The sequence below is a fragment of the Sus scrofa genome, chromosome 6 (genome assembly GCF_054392235.1).
Source record: "Sus scrofa isolate SSC_HxYL_T2T_F1_AM1 chromosome 6, Sscrofa_HxYL_maternal_Yorkshire_Landrace_v2.0, whole genome shotgun sequence".
Classification (NCBI taxonomy): Eukaryota; Metazoa; Chordata; class Mammalia; order Artiodactyla; family Suidae; genus Sus; species Sus scrofa.
The window spans coordinates 97,241,841-97,264,705 of NC_139388.1; the positions used below are offsets into that span (position 1 = coordinate 97,241,841).

The 22,865-nt window shown below is 51.2% G+C and overlaps 1 long non-coding RNA gene across 1 annotated transcript in view; it reads left to right on the forward strand.

Moving 5' to 3' along the window:
- The window catches only part of LOC102167570 (uncharacterized), a 238,898-nt gene extending 234,780 nt beyond the window's left edge, over positions 1 to 4,118 (forward strand). The window contains exons 5-6 of the long non-coding RNA XR_014807479.1: positions 1,240 to 1,396; positions 2,237 to 4,118. This is a non-coding gene — a long non-coding RNA (uncharacterized LOC102167570). The remainder of the gene's footprint in view (positions 1 to 1,239; positions 1,397 to 2,236) is intronic.
- The last annotated feature ends 18,747 nt before the right edge of the window (positions 4,119 to 22,865 follow it).

Genomic DNA, 22,865 nt, shown 5'->3' on the forward strand with positions numbered 1-22,865 from the left:
CGTGAGGATGGGGATTCGATCCCTGGCCTTGCTCTGTGGGTTGAGGATCCAGCATTGCTGTGGCTGTGCTGTAGGCCGGCAGCTATAGGTCTGATTCGACGCCTAGCCTGGGAACCTCCATAGGCCGTGGGTGTGGCCCTAAAAAGACCAAAAAAAAAAAAAAAAAAAAAAAAGAAAAATGCAAACCTGATCTGTCAATCCCCAGCAGCGTAAAATCCCTTCACTGGTTTTCTGTTGTTCCTGAGACCCGCCTGCACCACCCCTGCCCTCTCCTCGGCCTCACCGCAGGGCATTGGGCCCTTTCATCTTTGGATTCCAGCCCCTTTCCTTCGATCCTTTAAGGGCACCAGCCAGGTTTCCCACTTTCCCCGGGGCCTTTGCACAGGCTGCTGCCCCTGCTTAAAAATCTCTTGTTCCACCCTCTGCAGTTTCCATGGAGCCTTCCATGACCTTCCAGACCACGTCAAGACTCACGCAGCCCTTGTTCTTTCCCTTCTGGGGATTTGCCCCTATTTGTGAGTGTACACACACACACACACACACACACACACACACACGAGCACACAGACCTTATTTGACTGATGTCTCCCTTTCCCGTCAGCCTCCAAGCCTGTTTTTTTGACCTTGGGTCCTTAGTACCATGCCCAGCACACCGTTTCCGGGTTAAGTCTCCGTTAGCTCCTCCTGTGGATTCCAGGTCCTAACTTTGCCAGCCTCTTGCCCTTCTTGGCAGCTCCATCTCATTCCTCTAGCCCAGGGGTTCTTTTTTTTTTGGGGGGGGGGGCCACACCTGCGACATATGGAGGTTCCTAGGCTAGGCGTCAAATTGGAGCAGCACCTGTCGGCCTATACCACAGCCACAGCAACTTGGGAACAAAGCCGTGTCTGTGACCTACCCCACAGCTCACAGCAACGCTGGAATCCTTAACCCACTGAGTGGGGCCAGGGATTGAACCCACATCCTCATGGATACTAGTCGGGTTTATTACTGATGAGCCACAGTGGCAACTCCATAGCCCAGGACTTCTTAATCCTGGCTGCCCAGGATTACCCAGGGGAGTTTATTTATTTATTTATTTGTTTGTTTGTTTATTTATTTTGGTCTTTTGTCTTTTTAGGGCCGCACCTGCAGCATATGGAGGTTCCCAGGCTAGGGGTCAAATTAGAGCTGTAGCTGCTGGCCTACTCCACAGCCACAGCAACACTAGATCCGAGCCGCATCTGTGACCTACCCCACAGCTCACGGCAATGCAGGATCCTTAACCCACGGAGCGAGGCCAGGGATCGAACACACATCCTGATGGTTCCTATTCAGATTCGTTTCCGCTGCACCAAGACGGGAACTCCGGGAGTCGTTTTTTAAAGAACCATGCCTAGGATCCCACCAAACAACTGGGTAAGAATTTTTGGGGCTGGGGGGTGGGTGGAACCTGGGAAGGGGTGATTAAAAAACCGTTCCATGGCCCCAGGGTGAGGCCAGGTTGAGAACAGCTGCTTGTGGTCTCACTTCCCTCCCTGCTCTGCACAACCCAACCTGCACTGAGCCCAGGCACCTGTGAGGTATCTGGCCCTGGGCGAGTTCCCCGAGAACTGAGACACCTAAGACACCATTCCTGGGACAACTCTCCTCTTCTGTGTTTACCCAGGGCCCTTTGAGCACCTGCTATCCCCAGGAAACAAAGTAAAGCAAAGAAAAGCACCAAAACATTTCCAAGCTCAAGGTCATTGCTGGGGGGGCTCCTCCAAATGCGGCTGTGAGGTCTCCCCCAGCCCCCATCCAGCTCCTTGACCCTGCCTCACTTTTGCCCGTGGCTACAGGCTTCTGCAGTCTTCTTTTCGTATCTGTCCTGCTTGGGTAGGACACAAAACCCCTGTGGGTGCCTTCAGATGTTCAAAGTCTGGGTTAATGCCCGTTGGCAACTCCCGCCTGCTTCTGCCTTGGCAGGTTTCCATCTCATACAGAAACCCCACGGGGTGGCCCCGGGTTTCCCGAAGTTCCACGTGGGAGGGGTTGGGGTAACAAGGGAACAGGAAGCCGTCTGGGGTGGGGGTGGGGGACTCGTGTTGGAGGTACACCTGCTTAGAACACATACGACTTACACTTGGCTTGTGTAACAGATCAAAACAACTAGCCAATATTTTATAAAGATGACTTGATTTATAAGTTACACAACATGAGGATAACACCCCTGGCTCATTCTCTAAGAACATTATTGTTATAATTTTTTTTTTACAGTCGCTCTGGAGGTGAGAAGTTGGTGAAGATTTCGACGGGGCCAAAGCCCTCCCTTGACACTGCCTCTGAAGAGACTTTTCTGATCTTCCTGGAAATTGCTCTGTTTGATGGTTCATTGAGCTTAAAACGAGAGCGATACTCAACTCCTTTAAATGTATGGCTCTGGGGAATTCCTGCCGTGGCGCAGCTGAAAGGAATCTGACCAGGAACCATGAGGTTACATGTTCGACCCCTGGCTTTGCTCAGTGGGTTAAGGATCCAGTGTTGCCATGAGCTGTGGTGAAGGTCACAGACATGGCTTGGATCCTGTATTGCTGTGGTTGTGGTGTAGGCTGGCAGCAGCTGCAGCTCCAATTCGACCTCTAGCCTGGGAACTTCCATATGCTGAGGGTGCAGCCCTAAAAAGCAAACAAACAAACAAACAAAAAAACCCAAAAAACCAAGGTATGGCTTTGGCCAGGAACAAAGGGTTTGGCCTCAGTTTCCATTCTGCTACTGACTTGCTGGACCCTAAGGAAACTATCTCAGATTCTTCTATAAAATAGGAATAATGATGGAACCTTACCTCAGAGGGTTTCAGGGAGACTCAATGAGCTAATACATGTAAAGCACTTAGCACAGAGCCTGGTCCAGAACAAACTCTCAAGAACTGTCGTTACAGCCAGACTCGTGGGCTGTACATGGATGCGTGTGTCTATGTGCGCGTGCGTGTGAGGGCCAGGCATCGTATTTCTGGATCTGTCCCTCATGTCCAATATCATCCAATATATATAATCTTATGAATAATTGAAGAAAAATTAGACATTAATATTTAAAATATGCTCTACATTGCTGATGTTTTATGATGTGCGGTTGGTTTGGAAATTATTTTTCGGTCTATGGAACAACATGATGGCCAACATTTAATCCATGGACCCAGGCATTGCTGTCACATTTCTTCCAATGTCCATCCCCCGGATGGAGGGTTTTTGATGAATCTAGGCGACTATGAGGTTAGGCCACCTGCCTGGGTCTCATCCCTGCTCTGCCATGCCAAGCCATGCGGAGGGTGTTGGAAATCAGCCAGATGCATAGCCGGTGCTTAGCTCTCGGTGATTCCCCCACAGATGGTAGCAGTTTTTAGCATCACCGAGTTTTGCCCCTTTTGCAGCATCAGGAAGCAAACTTTCCAAACATCGCAAGGAAATAGCAGTTTCCTTTCCATGGACAGAGGACCCCGGCCTCCCAGCCCCCAGAGCTCTAGGCTCCAGAGGGAGACGCTGCGGGTATGGATGGCAGAGAAGGGTCCCCTCTGTCTGCTCCCCAAGCCTCGCCCTTCGTGGATGGAGCACCACGCAGTCCTGCTATGGCGCAGGTGTTGCCCTGCTCCTTGTCCTCTCCTGCAGAACAGCGGCAGGCTACTCTCCAGAGGAACTCAGCTTGGTGCAGAGGGAAAACATCGGAAAGAACCCCCTGTAGAGGACACAAATCCATCGTGGAGGCACAATGGCAGAGGGACCCAAGCATGGACTCTGGAACTGGACCACTTGGCTGGTTCCTAAGCTCTCAGGGCCTCGGCTTCCTCATCTGTAACATGGGGTTAATTGTATGCATGACTTATAAGATTGCTGTGAGGCTTAGAATGGTACCTGTGTTAAGTATTGTACATGTATACGTAGTAAGTGTTTACTAAGTGTTAGTTATAATTATCACAAAGTCTAACTCCTCGTGGAGGCAGTGCTGAGCTTTCTGGGGGCCAAATCTCCTCCTCCAAAGTCCCTACAGGAGACTGGATGTTCTAGAGGGAAGGGACGATGTATAGCTTGTTCATCTTTGAATTCCAAGTGCCCATAGCCTGGCGTAGAGCAGGTGCCTAATAAATAAGTGATGTTATGTCTCTAAACAGTCCTATGGTATTGGGGTTGTGAATCTGACTTTACAGAGAGGGAGCCTGAGACTCACAGAGGAAGAGGAACCTGCCTAAGCCACATGGGGTTGCCAGCAAAGGCGCTGGGATTGACTGCAAGTCTCTTGCTCTTTGCTGTCAACCAGGAGGGGGACTCAGGCTTTCCCAGCTGGGTGGCCAGCTCCCCCTTGCCCTGCAGCATCTACCATCCGTGGCCACCCTTTGCTCCCACCTGGTGAAAGGGCTTTGGCAGAGTGTCCCCATGATGGTACAAGGTCCCATGATGACAGCTCTATAGCAACCTCAAAGGGCAGTATCAGGGGTTCCTGTTGTGGCTCAGCAGGTTAAGAACCAGCTAGGATCTATGAGAATGTGGATTCCATCCCTGGCCTCATTCAGTGCGTTAAGGATATGGCATTGCTGTGAGCTGTGGTGTAGGTCGGCAGCTGCAGCTCCTATTTGACCTCTAACCCGGGAACTTCCATATACTGTGGGGTGCGGCCCCTAAAAAGAAAAAAAAGTACAGCATCAGGGCAGGGAGCTAGCTTGGGGGAGGGAGAGGATGGGAGAGCGCCCTCCCTTGGGGGTGTGGAAGCAGCCAATAGGATGGGGAGGGGGCAGGAGTGATGAGATGCAGGCACAGGGCTCTGGGGGACAGGGGCATATTCCTGGCTCAGAGTAGTACTTGTGTGTCTTTCAGGTTGTGTGGTGGCAGAGCGGGGGTGGGAGGTGGCTGGCAGGTGGCCCAGAGACCCTGTGTAGAGGCCTGGGAAGCTGGGAGGGCAGGGATGGTGAGAAACGCCTGCTGACCTACAACTGGGCTGGTCAGAAAGAAGGATGGGGTGCCTCCTACAGAGGGTGGCTCAGGGAACCTCCCTCTCAGAGGTCCCTGCACAGCCAGGAGCCTGCAGTGCTCCCTGCAGTGCATTCTGATGATGATGACTCGAGTGCACAGAGTGTCCGCACGGTCTTCTGTGCCCAGAGACCCACGTTTCAGGCTGGGTAGTGTGCGTCCTTGAAGACTGCCCTTTCTTTCCTGGAAAGAGGCCTGGCAACCTCCATGGGCAGCTCTGAGTGTGAATGTGGGCACCGCCGGCTGAAGAGACAGCCTGAGGCAGGGAGAGGAGCCTGGCCTGGGAGCTCCTTGGCCAACCTGCTGTGGGATCTGGGCTGGGTCCCTTCCCCTCTCTGGGCCCTGGTCTTCCCATCTGTAAAGTGGGGAGATTACATTTGATGACCTTTGAGGCCCCTTCTTGCTTTTATAGTGACAGTATCCAGCAGACACCAAATCAATATTTGTTGAATAAATGAAGAAGAAGTCAGTGTGGTGGAGTTCCCGTCATGGCGCAGTGGTTAACGAATCCGACTAGGAACCATGAGGTTGCGGGTTTGATCCCTGCCCTTGCTCAGTGGGTTAACGATCCGGCGTTGCCGTGAGCTGTGGTGTAGGTTGGGGACGCGGCTCGGATCCGGCGTTGCTGTGGCTCTGGCGTAGGCTGGTGGCTACAGCTCCGATTCAACCCCTAGCCTGGGAACCTCCATATGCCGTGGGAGCGGCCCAAGAAATAGCAACAACAACAACAACAACAAAAGACCAAAAAAAAAAAAAAAAAAAAAGAAAGAAAAAAAAAAGTCAGTGTGGTTCCAGGTTGGTGATAGGAATAGGCAGGCGATGACTTTCGAAAGAAAAATGAGGCTGTATTTTTTTTTTTTTTAATGGAAGTTTCTGGGCTGGGGGTCAAATCAGAGCTGTAGCTGTCCGCCTATGCCACAGCCACAGCAACATGGGACCCGAACCGCATTGCATCTGTGACTTAAGACTTATGCTGCATCTTGTGGCAATGCTGGATCCTTAACCCACTGAGCAAGGCCAGGGATTGAAATAGCATTCTCAGGGACATTGTGTCAGGTCCTTAACCAGCTGATCCACAAAGGGAACTCCCGCCAGTATTTTCTACTCTTGTACGACCCCAGCGCAAAGTCTTTTTTTTTTTTTTGGCTTATCAGAACCATACCCATGGCATATGGAGGTTCCCAGGCTAGAGGTCTAATCAGAGCCACAGCTGCCAGACTATGCCACAACCGCTGCAATGCCAGATCTGAGCCGCGTCTGCAACCTACGCCACAGGTCATGGCAATGCTGGATCCTTAACCCACTGAGTGAGGCCAGGGATCGAACCCACGACCTCATGGTTCCTAGTCGGATTCGTTTCCACTGTACCACGACAGGATTTCCCAAGCACAGAGTCTTAACCAAAAAGTTTATTAAATGGTAGTTGCAAAAGTCAGAAAAAGCCTTGCTGGAGCATCATCTTTGCATCCCAGGCGCTAGAACTGTGGTGAGGGATTCCTGTGACTGGAGGAACTGGGTTAAGACAAGTTTGTGATGGACCTGGAAGAGTGAACAGCTGTCAGAGCTGTAAAGGCCCTCAGCCATCACCCTGTGTTATCCTCCACTGGACCCAGGAGGAGGCCATGGTCTGGTTGCAAGGGAATGGACTTGCTCAGTCTACACAGTGGGTTCTCAACAGAAGAGTGAATGACAAAAGGACCATTCTTCCGGATTCCACTGGATCTGGGATGGATAGTTGTGTGTGTACTGGAGGGAGGGGGATCCTGACTGATCTCTCTTGCGTCCTTGAATTTGGTTCTTCATGAGAGGCATGGGTCAGAACCAGTTCTGTGTGGCATTGCCTGGCCCAGGGGTGGGGGTGGGCGCTCACTCTGTAGGAAGAAGGGCAGGGGGTGGGGTTGGGATGGGTGGCAATTGTCCACTCGGCAGATATTCTTTGAACCTGTTGCATGAAAAGTGGGCCATCTTCCTGCCCCTATGTGACCATGGTGGACAGTCCTAGAATCTTTGGGGGCTCTGGATCCTCCTTAAAGCCAGTAGACCAGTCCTAAAGGGAATCCAGGCTATGGCATTCCCAGACCTACAGCTACACAGAGAGCCTTACTCAGCCCTCCAGTGTCTGAACCTCAGGGAAAACTACGGGGAGTCAAGGATATGTGGGTGGACCATGGCCCTGGGCTCTGGGGGTGAGAAGTAGGGAAAAGACCAATGATGACTTTGTGTGCGGGGCCAGGGGGAGGCGGGCCCCTGCCATGGATGATGCAGCCATGCTAGTCTGCCCACCCCACTGCTCTGCCGCATGCCTGGAATGCCATCATTAGGGTTACTCCTTTTTGGCATATGGAGGTTCCCAGGCTAGGGTTCAAATCGGTGCTGCAGCTGCCGGCCTATGCCACAGCCAGAGCAAGGCCAGATGGCAGCAGTGCCTGTGACCTATGCCACAGCTCATCTTAATGCCAGATCCTTAACCCACTGAGCAAGGCCAGGGATCAAACCTGCATCCTCATGGATGTTAGTCAGATTCCTAACCTGTTGAGCCACGATGGGAACTCTGGGGCCACTCCTTTTGATTAAAGCTTTGACTCTAAGAGAACACTGTGAAACTGTATATGTTACCTGGCAGCGGGGGTGGGGTGGGGTGGGGTGGTAAGTTGTATTGTGTGGTTCGATTAGGTTAACTGCTGCCACTTAGAAATTACCTAAGTATGAGAAAGGTGAGGTTTGGTGAATGGAGGAGGGCATGGAAGAAGGTGGGCTGGTCTGAGTTAAAGGTGCAGCCCAGCTATTCAGGAGGGTGTGTGTGAGGGAGTTGGGGTGAACCAGGTGGGGTGGGACAAGCAGACAGACCGTGGGGCCTCCAGGGCAGGCATGCAGGCTCTGGAGGTGGGCAGGGCAGGGATGGACCTGAAGGCATCCTTTTGTCTGCTGTTTTCAGAATCACACACACACCTTGTGAAGTCTGTGTGCTCCTGAGACCTTCAGATGCTGCCATGGGGCTGCCCTTTGGGACTTCCAGCAGATTCTTCCAGGACCCCCGCTGCACCCCTCTTACCTCCCCTTGGAACAGACTCTACGTGGCAACAGGATCTTACGATGGAAGAAGGTGAGTCCTGCCTCTTGGCCTCTTTTTTTCCCACTGGCGACATCAAAGCTGATTGTCCCCTCTTCTCCCAGTGAATACATTTTGGGCTGAGAAGGTAAATTGTCACACCAGCAGTGATGAGGACAACAACATCTCAACCGTGGTAGCAACAAGTGCCATTTTCGAGTGCTTTACCCCACACCAGGCTCTGGCCAGCACTTTCCATGTGCCACACATCAACTGTGTCAACCTCACAAAGACCCCACAAGTATCCCCGTTTTACTGATGGGAGATGGAGGCGCAGCTTTTTCAGGATTATGCTGTGAGTGTAGAAAGAATGAGGAATTCGCCTGCAGGTCTGTCTCACTCCAAGTGGATGCTCTTGATTAGCATTCAAGGTCAAGTGAAATGGAAGTGGTCTGCCTCTTAATTCACTTCAACAGGGGAGCATGACAGGAAGAGCCCCTGGGGGGTCTTGGATGACATCGGGTGGGGAATAGGCAATCTGAGCCATGACCCCAGACCCTGCCCAGGGGAGCCCCCAGCCTGTCTGGGGGAGATGGGGTGGTACTGTCAGGGGGTTGTGCCAAGGCTCCCTGCTGGCACAGCCCCTCCCCTTGGCTGGCATTCACAATGGGACTTCCTTGCCTTGCTCTCAGCAAAGTTTATCTAAGAACTTGGCTGTAAATTTTCCCGACTCCGTGGCCACCGGCCCTGGCTCTGGCTCTGGCCCTGGCCTCGGTCAGTGGATGCTGCTGAGCTGACAACTGATCTGTCACTGGGTGAGTCCTGAGCCAGCACAGCTGTCAGTGGGGAGGAGTGGCGCTGCCTGACGGCCATGGCAAGTTTACCCTTGAGCATGACAGGTGCAGACAGAGACCTCAGAATTTGTGGCTCTTCCCTCTGAGTGATGGATGGATCGGCTCCTTGAGCCTCTTTTTCACCACCTGCTGTCAGAGGAGGCGTGTCTGGCTCTAGACCACTGGGCATGCCTGCTGTATGGCTTTGGGGCAACTTGATCGGTGGCCAGGGCTTAGCAGGGGTGCAGTGACCCTGGCCAGATTGGAAGAAGGGACATGGTGGTTGGGAGCTTGATGTCCACTGCTTCCCCACCCTCCTGACAGTCTGTACCCCGCACAGTGTACAGCTCATCCTACTTTCTCTCTCGCCTCCTTGCTTTCTTTCAACCATCCATCCATTCAACAGACATTTATGGAGCAGCCACCCTTTGCAGTTACTGTGCCAGGTGCTGGGGAAAGAGCAGTGAGGAAGAGCCCCAAGTTGCCCACTCTTATGGACTGGAGAGGTGGGGGCGGGGGGCAGAAGCCAACAAATGCAATAAGAAACAAGAAACCCCCCAGGATGTGATGAGGGCTATGAAAGGAATTCAAACAGATGGTGAGAGAGTGACCAAGGGGCCACTTTAGAGTAGGTGATCAGGAAAGTGTCTCTTAGGAGGTGACATTGAGTGACACGACAGTGTTGGCTAGGTGCCATCTATGGAAAGAGCCCTAGGCAGAGGGAACAGCTGGTGCAAAGCACCTAAGGCGTGTGTGAGCCTGGAGCGCTTGAGAAACAGAGACAGGCTGTCCTGGCTGGAGCAGAGCGAGTGGTGGGGACGCGGCAGAGGATGGAGACTGGTAAAGCAAGCCAAGGTCTGCGGCTTCTTTAAGTCAGCACGAGGAATTTGGCTTTTATCCTAAGTGGGATGGGAAGCTATTGGGGTTTAGAGGAGGGGAGAGGCAAGCACTGATTTATGTATTGAAGTGATTACTGTGGTTTTGTGAGAGCAGATGCCACTAGCAAAATCCAAACTTGCCGCATTTCACCAGCTGCCAACACACACAGCCTGCCCGGAATATCCAAGGCTGTTCATCCTGGTGCCATTCTGACCATATCGAATGCATTGTGTCTAAGAGGATTTTAAACGTGTAAAGTTTTGTAGTTGTGTCATTATACTCAGACACATACCTCACATGTATTTCTTTCTGAGACATGTGGGCAAGGTCCAATCTTCGCCAAGGCAGATACAGAGCCTTGAGTAAAATTGGCCTCATTACAAACCATCCCAAGTCCATCAGTTACAAAGAGTGCTCTTAATAAATTGAGTAAAGCAGGGAAGCTAAGTGCAGGAGCCTCAAAAGCATGGGCCCATTGGCCCAAGGGGATATTAACAGATTGGCATTTAAGTGTTGATGTTTCTCTAGCTTTGGGCAGTGTTGTAATTCAACACATGGTTTGGTGTGACAACACTGAGTGTGATATGTTGAATCTGAGATGAGCATGTCATCTATAAAAGAGAGGAGAGGAGCTAGATGCTCAGAAAGGGAAGGGAGAATAGAAATTGAGACAAGCACATTAGAGCTTGGTAGGAAAGAATTTAGGAAGTCTGGGATTGAACTGCCAAGAACAGCATGAACCCATGACTTTCACATTCTGCTCCATCACTGAAATAACCCAGGCTGCTTCTGGGAGGATGCATCTGCCCCAGGTGTTAGCATTCGTGCAGCCCCACTGACCTTGGCTTAGACTTTCAAATCACTTTGTATCAAAAGGAAGCAGGGATTCCCTGAAGGATAACTGTGCTGGATCTTGAGGTGGAGACGTCTTGGTGTTAGAAGGCAATGATGCTTTCAAATATGCCTGCAGGAAAATCGGAATGTGCACAGAGCCCAGCCCAAATACAGTCTCCTTTACCACCACCACCCCCGTTAGGATACCCAAGCAGAGACAATCTGAGCCTAACCATCAGAAATTATGGGCAATGAATCCCGTAAAAGAGTTTAAATCCATAAGGCTACTGAAAAATGGAAATGAATAGGAAGTATGCCAAGGGATGTTGGAATGTACACAGTTTTCACTATGGTTTAGAGCGGAATATGGATCAAGTCACAAAAGGTTCATACTTACAGTGTGGCCAGTAACTAGGTCCCCAGTACAAATTTTTGTTGACTTGCTCCAATGGTTTGCTTAAAAGATGAGAATGCATGCAGAATCGTGCTGTTCTTTAGGCCGTTTGCTTGGAGGTGCCCAGTGTTCTCTGTTGGTCATAAGAGGTGGAGGGTCGTGATCTGCAGGACTTGCTTCAATCACTTAGTGAGAACACACACACACTCAGACCCACAAAACCTGGATTCTGTCATTATAGAGTTTTGCGTGGTACACCCACACTGTCCTTTGTCCAAGTAGGTCTTTGTCACTGGAGGTAAATATATCACACCAGAAAGAAAGATGTCTTGAGAAAGTGAAGCAGAGGGATGGTATTGCACCCTGGCCAGAGCAACTGGCACCCCAGGGCTATATTTAGTCAACAGTTAGGTGTGTGTGACTATGTGTTTCTACCCTGCAAGGGTAAAAAAAAAAATGTGAATTATTGCAAAGTTTAAAATCAGAGACATTTCATATATAATTCTGATTCCCAGTTTCTTTTGAAAAATGAGATGATGTGGAAGGGCTGAGCTAATATTTCCATTGTTTTGGGGGACACCGGCTAGACCAAGACGGCCACTCCAGCTAGCCCTAGTCCCGACCACTCCCAATTACTTTCTTGAGCTTTGTAGACATTTAGATTTGACCCTTGTTGGTGATCTCAGTCAATCAATCAATCAATATAAAGGACCACTGTTACTATTTTCACGGGTAAGAAAACTGAGAGCCAGAGGGTTCAATTAAATTGCCTTGAAGTCAGCGGCTGTGGGAAGACTGCTATTTGATTATCCTACAACCATTCTCTTCTTCCTTTTTGATCGCAGAACCCTATTTCATTTGGGCTGAAGGTGTGCAGGTGAAAGAGTTTGTTTTCCAGCCTCCTTTGTAGTTAGATGTGGCTGTGTGATTAAGTTCAGGCAGAGTGTTATAAGGACCATTAAAAAATCCTTAAAATGGAGGGGCAAGTCTTTTTTTCTCTCACTTGTCCTCATTCCCAATGCCTGGAATGCAGATGTAATGGCTGGAGCTCTTTCAGGCATATTTGGGCCATGAAGAGACCTTGAGGACGGCAGTCATGCATGTCAGAACAGAAAGATAGGAAGCGAATTTTGTGATCAATGTGTTAGATCCACCAAACCAGTCCTGACCCACATTCCATTGGAATTCCTTTATGATAGTTCTCTGTTTCTGTAGCTGATACAGGGGTGAGGCCAGGATTCACACTCAGATGTAGTCCCCCACCCAGCTTTCCAGTTTTTACTGCAGTAACAGACAATCCCAGGCTTTCCTTCTTGCCTAAAGCTAGCTTCCACACTCCTTCCTGGCCTACTATCATTGGATGAGCACTTGTAGCACATGCTTGGACTGGCGAATTAAGCAAGTGGCCATCTTCTAGTTCCACAGAAAGTATAAAAAAATTGACCCAAACAAAGACATTTTGGGAGTTTCCAAGTCAGGGGCTGTAGTTCCATATGTCACCTCGCTGTAAGAACAGCAGCCTTTGAGCATCCTTTCTGGGCTGCCCTCCAAGACCAAATGATGGATAAACAATATCAGAGTTCCCGTCGTGGCGCAGTGGTTAACGAATCCGACTAGGAACCATGAGGTTGCGGGTTCGGTCCCTGCCCTTGCTCAGTGGGTTAACGGTCTGGCATTGCCGTGAGCTGTGGTGTAGGTTGCAGACGCAGCTCGGATCTCGCGTTGCTGTGGCTCTGGCGTAGGCCGGTGGCTACAGCTCTGATTCAACCCCTAGCCTGGGAACCTCCATATGCTGCGGGAGCGGCCCAAGAAATAGCAACAACAACAACAAAAGACAAAAGACAAAAACAAAAAACAAAAAACAAAAACAAAAAACAACAATGCCTGTAACAATGACCAAATGGAGGGGGTTCTCAGGGAGACCCCCAAATCTGCCAAGGTTGTTACCAGCTGGTACTCAATTTTTACTCATGTAACGGGTATTCCTGCTGTAACAAATGTCTTTTCAGTTCAAAGTAATGGATCCCTCTTGCTTGAGTGGTTGGGATTAATTTTGCCTTTGGAAAAGAAAACCCATGTGGCCAGATATTGACACTTCTCTGGAGGCCATGAATAGATATAGGCTCTGGTTGGAAAATTCTCCAGGTTTGTGTGCAAGCCTGTCCAATCTTTTCTTTTCCTTTTTTTTTTTTTTTTTTTTTTTTTTTTTAGGGCTGCACCTGCAACATATGGAAGTTCCTAGGCTAGGGGTCACGTAGCTCTAGCCTCCAGCCTATAACCAGAGCAATGCCAGATCCAAGCCACCTATACCACAGCTCATGGCAATGCTGAATCTTTTAACCCACTGAGCGAGGGATCAAATCTGTGTCCTCATGGATCCTAATCAGGTTCGTTACCCCTGAGCCACAACAGGAACTGTCCAGTGTATTTTTTTCTTTTTTGCTTTGTATGGCCACATCTGTGGCATATGGAAATTTCCAGGCTAGGGGTCGAATCAGAGCTGCAGCTGCTGGCCTACAACACAGCCACAGCAACATGGGATCTGAGCTGAGTCTTCGACCTACACCACAGCTCACGCCAATGCCGGATCCTTAACCCACTGAACAAGGCCAGGGATCGAACCTGCATCCTCATGGATCTTAGTCAGATTCATTACCCCCTGAGCCACGAAGGGAACTCCTGGAGCCTGTCCAATCTTAAACGCAGTGTTGATGATGGGGTTAGTGATGATGATGGTGATGGTGTTGGTGATGATGGGGGTAGCGATGATGATAGTGATGTTGATGGTAATGATGATGGTGATGATGATGTTGATGATCATGGTGATGGTGATGATGGTGGTGATGATGATGATGTTGGTGATGATGATGATGATGGTGGTGATGGTGTTGATGCTGATGATGGTGTTGGTGATGATGGTGATGATATGGTGATGATGATGGTGGTGATGATGATGTTGGTGATGATGGTGATGGTGATGGTGGTGATGGTGATGATGGTGATGGTGGTGATGGTGATGGTGGTGATGGTAATGATGATGGTGATAACATCACTTGAAACCATCACACCATCTTTCTCACTTGGAGCCATCTCACCATCTTTCTTCTTGCTTTCACTTCTTCAGTGAGTGGTCTAAACTCCTTCTCCCATTATATCCTCTTCCTCTTCCTGTTCACCCCAGAGGCACTGCTTCCACCCTTGTCACCCTTTGGGGACTACTCTAGTTAAAGTCACCAGCTGCCTCCTGTTGCTAATTCTACGACTTATTTATTTATTTATTTTTAGTATGTATTTGATTGGACCTCTCTGTGGAGTTTGATGCTATCAGTCACTTTTGCCTTAAAATATTCTACACTTTTGACTTTCTGACAGTGTGATCTTTTGGTTTTCCCTTCAGCCCTCAGGCCAGCCCCTCTTTGGTTATGTTTATCAGTCCTTGTTCCCCAGAGATCCATCTTTGGTCCCCAGCCTCCCCCTCCATCCCCTCTCCTCCTCTCCCCTCCCCTCTCATCTCACTGGCCATGCTGTCCTCAGGCACTCTCTCCACTTTCCTATGTTTATCTAACACTATTCACCCATGATGCCTTAGGTCCCTGCAGCTGTGAAGTGACTGGCTCTGTCTTCAAGGGCAGGTCTGGACAGTGCCACAGTATCCACAGTACAATCCCAGGTCTAAATCTATTGTCCTGACCCTTTCCTGTGTAAGCACCACACTTACTTAGCCAACCACTGCCGAAAGTATCCTCTCATACACCTAAGTTCCCCAAATGCCACGTGCTGTGTTCACATTGCCTGTCTCTGCCTAGCATGTGCCACTGTGTCTATATTTATTAATTCCACACATTTCTATATTTCTTTCTTTCTTTCTTTCTTTCTTTCTTTCTTTCTTTCTTTCTTTCTTCCTTCCTTCCTTCCTTTCCTTCCTTCCTTCCTTCCCTCTTTCCTTCTTTCTTTCTTTCTTTCTTTCTTTCTTTCTTTCTTTCTTTCTTTCTTTCTTTCTTTCTTTCTTTCTTTCTTTTCAGGGCCATGCCTGAGGTTTATGGAAGTTCCCAGGCTAGGGGTAGAATTGGAGCTGCAGCTGCTGGCCTACACCACAGCCACAGCAAGGCCAGATCTGAGCCACATCTGAGACCCACACTGCAGCTCATGGCAACGCTGGATTAACTCACTGAAAGGGGCCAAAGATCGAACCTGTATCCTCATGGATTTTAGTTGGGTTCATTACCGCTAGGCCACAATGAGAACTCCCACACGTTTCCTGAGTGCCCACTCTCTGGGAGGCAGTGCGTTGGGACCTTGGGCACTGGCCAGGGGCTTACTGGAAGTTAAGTCTTTTTTTTTTTTTTTTTTTTTTTTGTCTTTTTGCCTTTTCTAGGGCTGCTCCCGCGACATATGGAGGTTCCCAGGCTAGGGGTCGAATCCGAGCTGTAGCCACCGGCCTACACCAGAGCCACAGCAATTCAGGATCCGAGCCGCATCTGCAACCTACACCACAGCTCACGGCAACGCCGGATCCTTAACCCAGTGAGCAAGGCCAGGGATTGAACCCGCAACCTCATGGTTCCTAGTTGGATTTGTTAACCACTGTGCCACCACGAGAACTCCTGGAAGTAAAGTCTTGGGCCTGGAATCAACCTGTCGGGTCCAGGGAGGCTGATTGGGCAGCCCCAGCATGTGGAAGGGTGGGTAGCCTGGAGCCCACGTGTGCAGAGACATGCTCCCCCCCCACCCCCAACCCGCTCTGTGAAGGGAAAGGGTAGCCCCAGGGGGCATGGGCAGACAGGGGCTCAGATTACAGGCCAGTTTTTCCTGAGCTTTGGCGAAAGTGGAGCAGGGCACCACCCCATCCCCAGCCGTACAACCCCTGCTCGGCTTCCTGGAAAACCCACAGGCACACACCTACTGGGCCAGCTCCCCCACTGTGGGAATTGGCCTGTAGTCCCTGACGGCTCCCTGAAGTCAGGGTCACACACAGATCCTGTGCACACATGTGTGTGTGTCCATAAACAGATCTGCGTGCCTCGTGCACAGACACAGGATCACGCCTCTAACTCCCCCATATGTGCTATGTGCTGTGAACACATCCACGCTCCCCACGCACGTGTACACATGCACACACACACGTGGGTGTGCCACAACCCCAGGTGCACCCACTGCCCAGGATCCATACTGATCACCCCCACCAGCTGCCCGCCTTCCTGCTTGCACACGTGCACACGCATGCAGAGACTCCTGACATACCCAGGCAGTGGTGTGAGCACACGTTGGGCACCCTAGAGTGGGAAGTCTGAGTGACAGCTGTCAGAGGGAGGCCTGGCTGGGCATCTGCCGAGTCCCTGCGGCAGCCAGGCTGGGTCATCAGCCTCTGGCGGGGGTGGGGAGAGGTGGGCTTTTTCTCTCATTTTGGGGCCAGCTTTCTGAAGTGCTGCCGTGAATAAGCATTCAGTTCCTTTCCCTCCCTAGAGACCAAGCTGCTCTCTAAATACCAAGGCAGGAAAGCAGAGACTTAAAAAGGTCATTACCAAATATTGAGAGGGTGGTATTTAGCAAGGAAGTGGCTCCTGGAGGGGGAACCTCAAGTCCCTGCGGGAAGCCTTTGTTAAGGGCCCCTTTGCTGCCCTGCATCCCTGTTGCTGGAGCCAGAGTGGGAGGTGTGGAGGAGCAGGAAGTCTCCATCCTCCAGGGCCGGGTTGCCTCCAGGCGGGAGGACAGCCCTCCAAGGACAGGAGTGGGCTATTTGGGGTCACGGCCCCCTCTGGGTGGGCAGAAATGGTAGCCCTCTAGTTGGAGGTCCTGGGGACAGGGGGGCAGGGGAGCTCCCCACCTTTTTTTCTGAGGCGCACACAGGAGAAAGCAGGACCTCAGTCACCATTCTAGGTCCCCAGGGGCCTGGCTGGAGCCAAGAAGCCCATCCCTCTGCTTCCAGATTCCCCTGGAGAGGTTTCTGGGACAAAAGAGTTTCTCCTCCCTTAGCGAGCACCCCCCTCCCTCCTCTCCTTTTTAAATAGTTAAGGTGAAAAAAAAAAAAAAAAGATTACTTAACAGCTTGACAGCACAATTCCTCTTAAGGTCTCTGTTTAGGGAAATGCCTTGCTAAGCTCCTTGGGCCAGAAGGTGAGATTCCCGAGGGCAGGATGTGGGCAGGAGCCAAGGCAGTAAGAACAACAAATTGGCTAAACAGTTCTGCAGGAGGAAGTGGGAGGAAAGGACGAAGGCTTGGGGGAAGGGCTGGGGGTGGGGTGGGGGAGGGAGAGTGGGAGGCTGGCCACGCTGGATCTGCTCCACTGTCCCCTCCACATCTCATCCCCTCCCTCCTTCACCATGCCCCGTGCTTAGCTCTGCCCCTCACCAGGCTCCTCTTCCTTCTGGCTTCTGAGAGTCCCCCATCTTTCTTCCCAGCTCAGCCAGACCTGTTATCTGGGATGCCAGGAAGACTTCTCTCCAGCTGGGACGAGACTGGGGGACAGGATGCTGCTGTCTGCTTCCAGCTTAGGATTGCCACAAAGAGAGTGTGATAGATGGAATGTGTGCCCCTACACACCCCCAAGTTCATATGTTGAAGTCCTAGCCCTCGATGAGATGGTCTCAGGAGGTAGGGTCTTTCGGAAGTGATGAGGTCATGAGGGTGGGGCCCTTGAGGATGGGATTAGTGCCCTTAGGAGGAGACCCCAGAGGGCTCCTTGCCCCCTTCTGTCATGTGAGGGTGTGTTGAGAAAGTCTCTGTTTGCAAACTGAAGGAGGGCCTTTGCCAGAACCCGACCAGGCTGGCACCCTAATCTTGGACTTTCAGCCTCCAGAACGGTGAGAAATAAATGCCTGTGGTTTATAAGCCACCTAGGCTGTGGTATTTTGTGGTATGGGGTAGGCATAGGTAGCAGCAGAAGTCCCAGGAAGGGACCATAGATAGAGGGGGAAACCTAGGGGACTTTGGGAGACCCCTGTAAATTGGTAATTGCTCAAGAGAACCATCAGAACAAGGCAGGCTTGCTTGACCAGCGGAGGCTCGAGATTTGCCTCAGGTCATTGGGTGGGGAATGGGATGAGGCCTGCATTCAGGTTCAGCCCAAGGGCAAGAGTTTAAGGACTGCCCTTCCACTGATTTGAATACCAGATACCAAGGAGGAGCTACTACTCCAAGAAAGGAAGAGGCTGTCTTTTCCATCTGCCACGCCCCTTAGGTGATAAAACTGTAGCCCACCAGGTCCTGGGGGCAGAGCCTCCTTGCCTGCCTGCCAGCTTGCATCTCTCACAAATGTCCTATCTCAATAAAGCTATTTCTTGTCTTTGCTTTGTCTCTCTCTGAATTCCTTCTGCACAAAGGCACGAAGAACCTGAACTTCTGTGAGTCCAGACACCGGGTGAGTGATTCGAATTTAAAACTATGGGTTCAAACCCCAATCTGGGTTTAGGCTGGGTTCGAGTCCAGGCACTTAGGTTCAAGTTCCCATCTGGGTTCTGGCTGGGTTCAGGCCATTAGTGCTGTCAGTTTCAGCAGCAGCCTGGGTGCACTCAGGTGGAGAGGAAGGGTGGCCTGAATGGATGGTGATGGCGGCCATGTTCAGGTCATTTGCTAGGGGAGGGGTCAGAAAACGGAAGCCTATATGACCCTGAAGTGGGACCTTTTGTGTGAGAAAATGACAAGGCCTCACTGCCTGTTACTAGAACTGCCCCACCCTGGTCCTCTCACTCCCCTGGCCTCCCTGCCCCTAGAAGCTCAGGACCAGGTGACCTTGGGGGTGCACGGGGAGGAGAAGGGAGCTACAGAAGCTGCAACTCAGGGAGGAATTTATTTTTCTGGCTCCTAGAAGGCGGTGAGGAAGGAAGGACAGGCAGAGGGGGGCCTTTCAGGACCAATTTTTCTTTTTTCTTTTCTCAACTCGTGACGCATAATGCAATCAAGTGACATTTAAATATTCATAAAAAAGGATGCAGATGCAAGTGTGAGACTGGTGGGCTAGTGGGGGAGGGAGGGAGAGACTGGGATCCACATGCTGCGTTTGATGGAACCACAGGGTCTCAGAGTGAGAGACGGCGTTTGGGATCATTGAGTTTGACCTTTAAGGGTTGCAGAAACTTCCGATATGGCCTCCTGATTTGGGAGGGGGTTACCCCCCCACACATAGACAGGAAGGAAGGATTTCCACCTTGGGGCAACCATCTTTGCTGCAGGGAACTTTTCCTTCGTGTGAGCTAAAATCCCCATCACTCTAGCTCTGGCCTCGGGGATCACCCAGGAGGTGGCCACTCCAAGTGTCCCCTGGTAGCCCTCCGGGATCTTCAGCAAGTGACTGTGTCTTCCTAGCTCCATGCTAGGCAGTCCTAAGCTCCCTGGGTATTTGGCCAGGCCTTTCTTGAGTGTTGCGACAGAGACTGCAAGAGGGAGGCAGGAAGAGCTTTCATCTGACGATTTGTACCTGTGCTCTAGGAGATGCGCGCCTCACCTCTGGGATCTGCCGTCTGGCCAGAGAGAGGATGGAGACTGGCTTTTGGGGCAGCCAGTGAGGAAGCTGGATGGAGGGGAGCAACAGTAGTTTCAGAATCAGGAGACTTGGGTTCCTCATCCAGCCTGGATCCTTCTGGCTGTGTGATCTGGAGGAAGTCACTTCACCTCTCTGAGCCTTAGTTCCTTCAACTCTAAGGTCAGGAGGCCTCTCTTACGAGGATTCTATGAGGATTAATGACCTGGGGCAACAGTTTTCTTGGCTGGACAGGCCAGAACCCTCAGCTGGGTGGTGGGTTCTCTGGATCAACTATTTTTTTGTTTGTTTGTTTTTTTAGGGCCGCACCTGCAGCATATGGAAGTTCCCAGGCTTGGGGTCGAGTTGGAGCTGCAGCTGCTGGCCTATACCACTACACTCAGCAACATGAGACTTGAGCCACATCTGTGACCTACACCACAGCTCATAGCAACGCCAGATCCTTAGCCCACTGAGCAAGGCCAGGGATCGAACCCATATCCTCATGGATACCAGTCGAGTTCATTACTACTGAGCCTCAATGGGAACTCCTGGACCAACTCTTAAGCAGAGGGAGGAGAGAGAGCTGAGACTTGAGGCGACTTGGGCCTTTGGGTTCCATCCTTGGAGGCTCCAAGTGGCAGCCAGTTTCAGTGACTGTTATTTATGGGGGAGGCTTGGAGAGGAGACAGCTCCTCTACTCAGTGATGTGGCTGGAGTGCTGATGCATCTGTTCAGGGCTGTGGGCAAGAAGACTTCGAGGTGGGCCGTGGGCCTGACTGTGTCATAGATGGGACGTAACCCTGAGCCATAGGGTTAGCTTTGCTCCCCATTGGCTTTGGGATCTTGGGCAAAAGTCCTAACTTCTCTGACCCTTAGTTTCTTCATCTGAAAACTATATAAAGCAAATAGCCAGAGCCTCCTGGGACATTCCAAAGACGGCATTTCCTGGAGTTTAATGGGAAATGTGCGTGCGGGTCCTTTCTGAAAACTAGGATGGGTACAGGCGATCCCAGGAGCCACGTGGGGCCATGGGGGCTGAGGAGAGTATTGACAGGGCATGGCCTGGCCAGAATCAGCATTATCCCTCCCACCCTGGGGCAGCAGAAGGAGAAATAGACCCTGCCCCTTGCCCTTAGAACCCAGAGGGAGGATAGCACCTTAGGGCTGGAGTCTAGCTTCCCTCCCAGCAAAGGAGCCCCCGCTACAAATTCCAGCTGAGATTCTGGGCTTAGACTTCTTGATGGATGGGGAGCTCATTGCTTCTCACAGTAGCTCACGGCATTGCCAGAGGCTTTACTGGGAATCCTCCCCAACTAGACTGAGTGCTTTTTTTTTCCACAGTCTCATCCACTTCCCCGGTAGCCAATAGGCTTGGGAAGATTTCAGAAGCAGCTCCCCTTGGGACTGTCACAGAGCAGCAAACAGCTGGAATGAAGGGAGGGTCAGCACTTGCTACTTCTTCCTGCTCTGAACCCTCACAGCTGCCCCAGGCCCTTGAGGCTGAGGCCCCTTCCTTCCCCTTCCTTGAAGCATCCTTGGGACAGAGCCTCCCTCAGCTTCCTGTCCCGCTCATCTCTGTCCATCCCCAGCCCCACTCCCTCCCTTCCACTCCAGATGAGAAGCGGTCCTCTTGCTGGTCTGTCAGCTTCCCTCTGTGCCCTTGTCTCCATCCCTTCCACCTTTGCCCTGGGACCTTTCTCCACGAGTAACTCCTCTCTCCTGCATCTCACGATCTCCTACTGCACTTCACCTTTAGCCTGTCAACCTGCAGAAAGTTCTTCCATGGTAAGAGAAGCTACAAAAGAGACAAACTAACAGATATCAACACCACCACCCCTCTGGAGAGACCTGGTGGTTCCTGTGGCTCTGACCCTGTCTCTCCTTCTTGTCTTAAAGCAAAGCTTCCTGAATAGTCTCCATTCCCTGTCCTCACCTCCTCATCCTCTGCGTAGGGGGTAGTCAGTGTTCTGCATCTACAAAGACCTTTCCAAGGTCACCAGTAGCATCCCTGATGTGAGGCCCCATGGACACCCCTCTGTCCTTATCTGGACTGACAGCCTGCAGCCTTAGGGCCTGAAGACGCACCCACTTTCTTGGGACACACTTTATCTCCAAAGGTACCACCCTCTCCTGGTTTTCTGCCCATCACCCAGCCCCAGGTTCCCAGTCTCATCTTTCTCATTGGGATCTTCAGTGTGGATGATCCTCGTGGCTTTGCACTTGGCCTTCTTCCCTCTCCACTCCTGCGCTCTCCTGGGTGATTACAATCGCACCCAATTGAATCTCCGTCTCCAGTCTGGCCTCTCCCTTGGGTACCAGACCTGTGTATCTCACTGCCTGTTGGCCTTCTTTCTTTGGAGACTCTTCGAGCTCACCACTTCCAACACAGAGTTTACCATCTTCCTCCCCAGGACTCTCTGTGTTGGGGAATGTCAATCTGATGAACCCAGGCACCCAAGCCAGAATCTCGCAACCCCTCCGCCGCCCCCCGCCACCCCTTAGACGCCTTCATCTCTCTTACTCTTCTGCTTCCACCCAGTCACCAGGTCCTGCCAGGTCTCTCTGTTAGGTGGTATCTACAAGCTGGAGGGAGAAGACCAAAGAGAATATAACACAACCATACCATCAAGATCCCACCCAGGCTCTAGACACGCTTTCTTTCTTTCTTTTTCTTTTTTTTAGACACACTTTCAGTTGACCAAAACAGGAAAAATGGACTCCAGCAGGGATGAAGTCTCCAGGACCAAGGTGATTTCAGAAGCTCTTAAACCTCAAAATAAACAGAGCCCAAAAGTCTGTTAAAATGCACACTTCATGACCTAAATCCTCCTTCCTTGTTTCCCAATCCCCCTTCTCTTTTTTCCTTGAGACTGTGACTGATCACATGAAACCCTACTGTAAAAAAGCCCTTGCCCCAATAGCAGAGAGCCTGAGTTCTCTCTGCTCAGTGCTCCTGGCCAGTCTGTTGGTGATAAACCCGTTTGTGATCTCACTGCTCCAGCCTCTGTTTCTCTCAACTCCGCTGTCCTCACAGTCTCCTTCCCAAATATCTCTGGACTCGGCCCCCTCCTTTCTGTTTGCAAACCCCATCACTCTGGGCCTGTTCAGCAGCGTCTCTTGCCTGGATGACTACACAGCCCCTTATGGCACCCCAGCTTCTAGTTTCCTGATCCCAGCCATGCCAGAACTATCACCTGAGGAGGAGGTGAGGTGTCTGCAAATGTCACTATGAGAGGCCTCTTGAACCTGAGACAGATCAGCAGGAGTTCTGGCTCCTTGTAAATTGGAATCTGGCTTTGGGGAGAAGAGATAGGTGCATACGTGTGTGTGTGTGTCGTGTGTGTCTTGTGTGTGTGTGCATGCGTGTATTGGGTGGGCATGCATGTGTGCATGTCTGCACACCAGAGGAGGGGTGCCAAGGAGGGTTTCTATCCTCGAGGTCC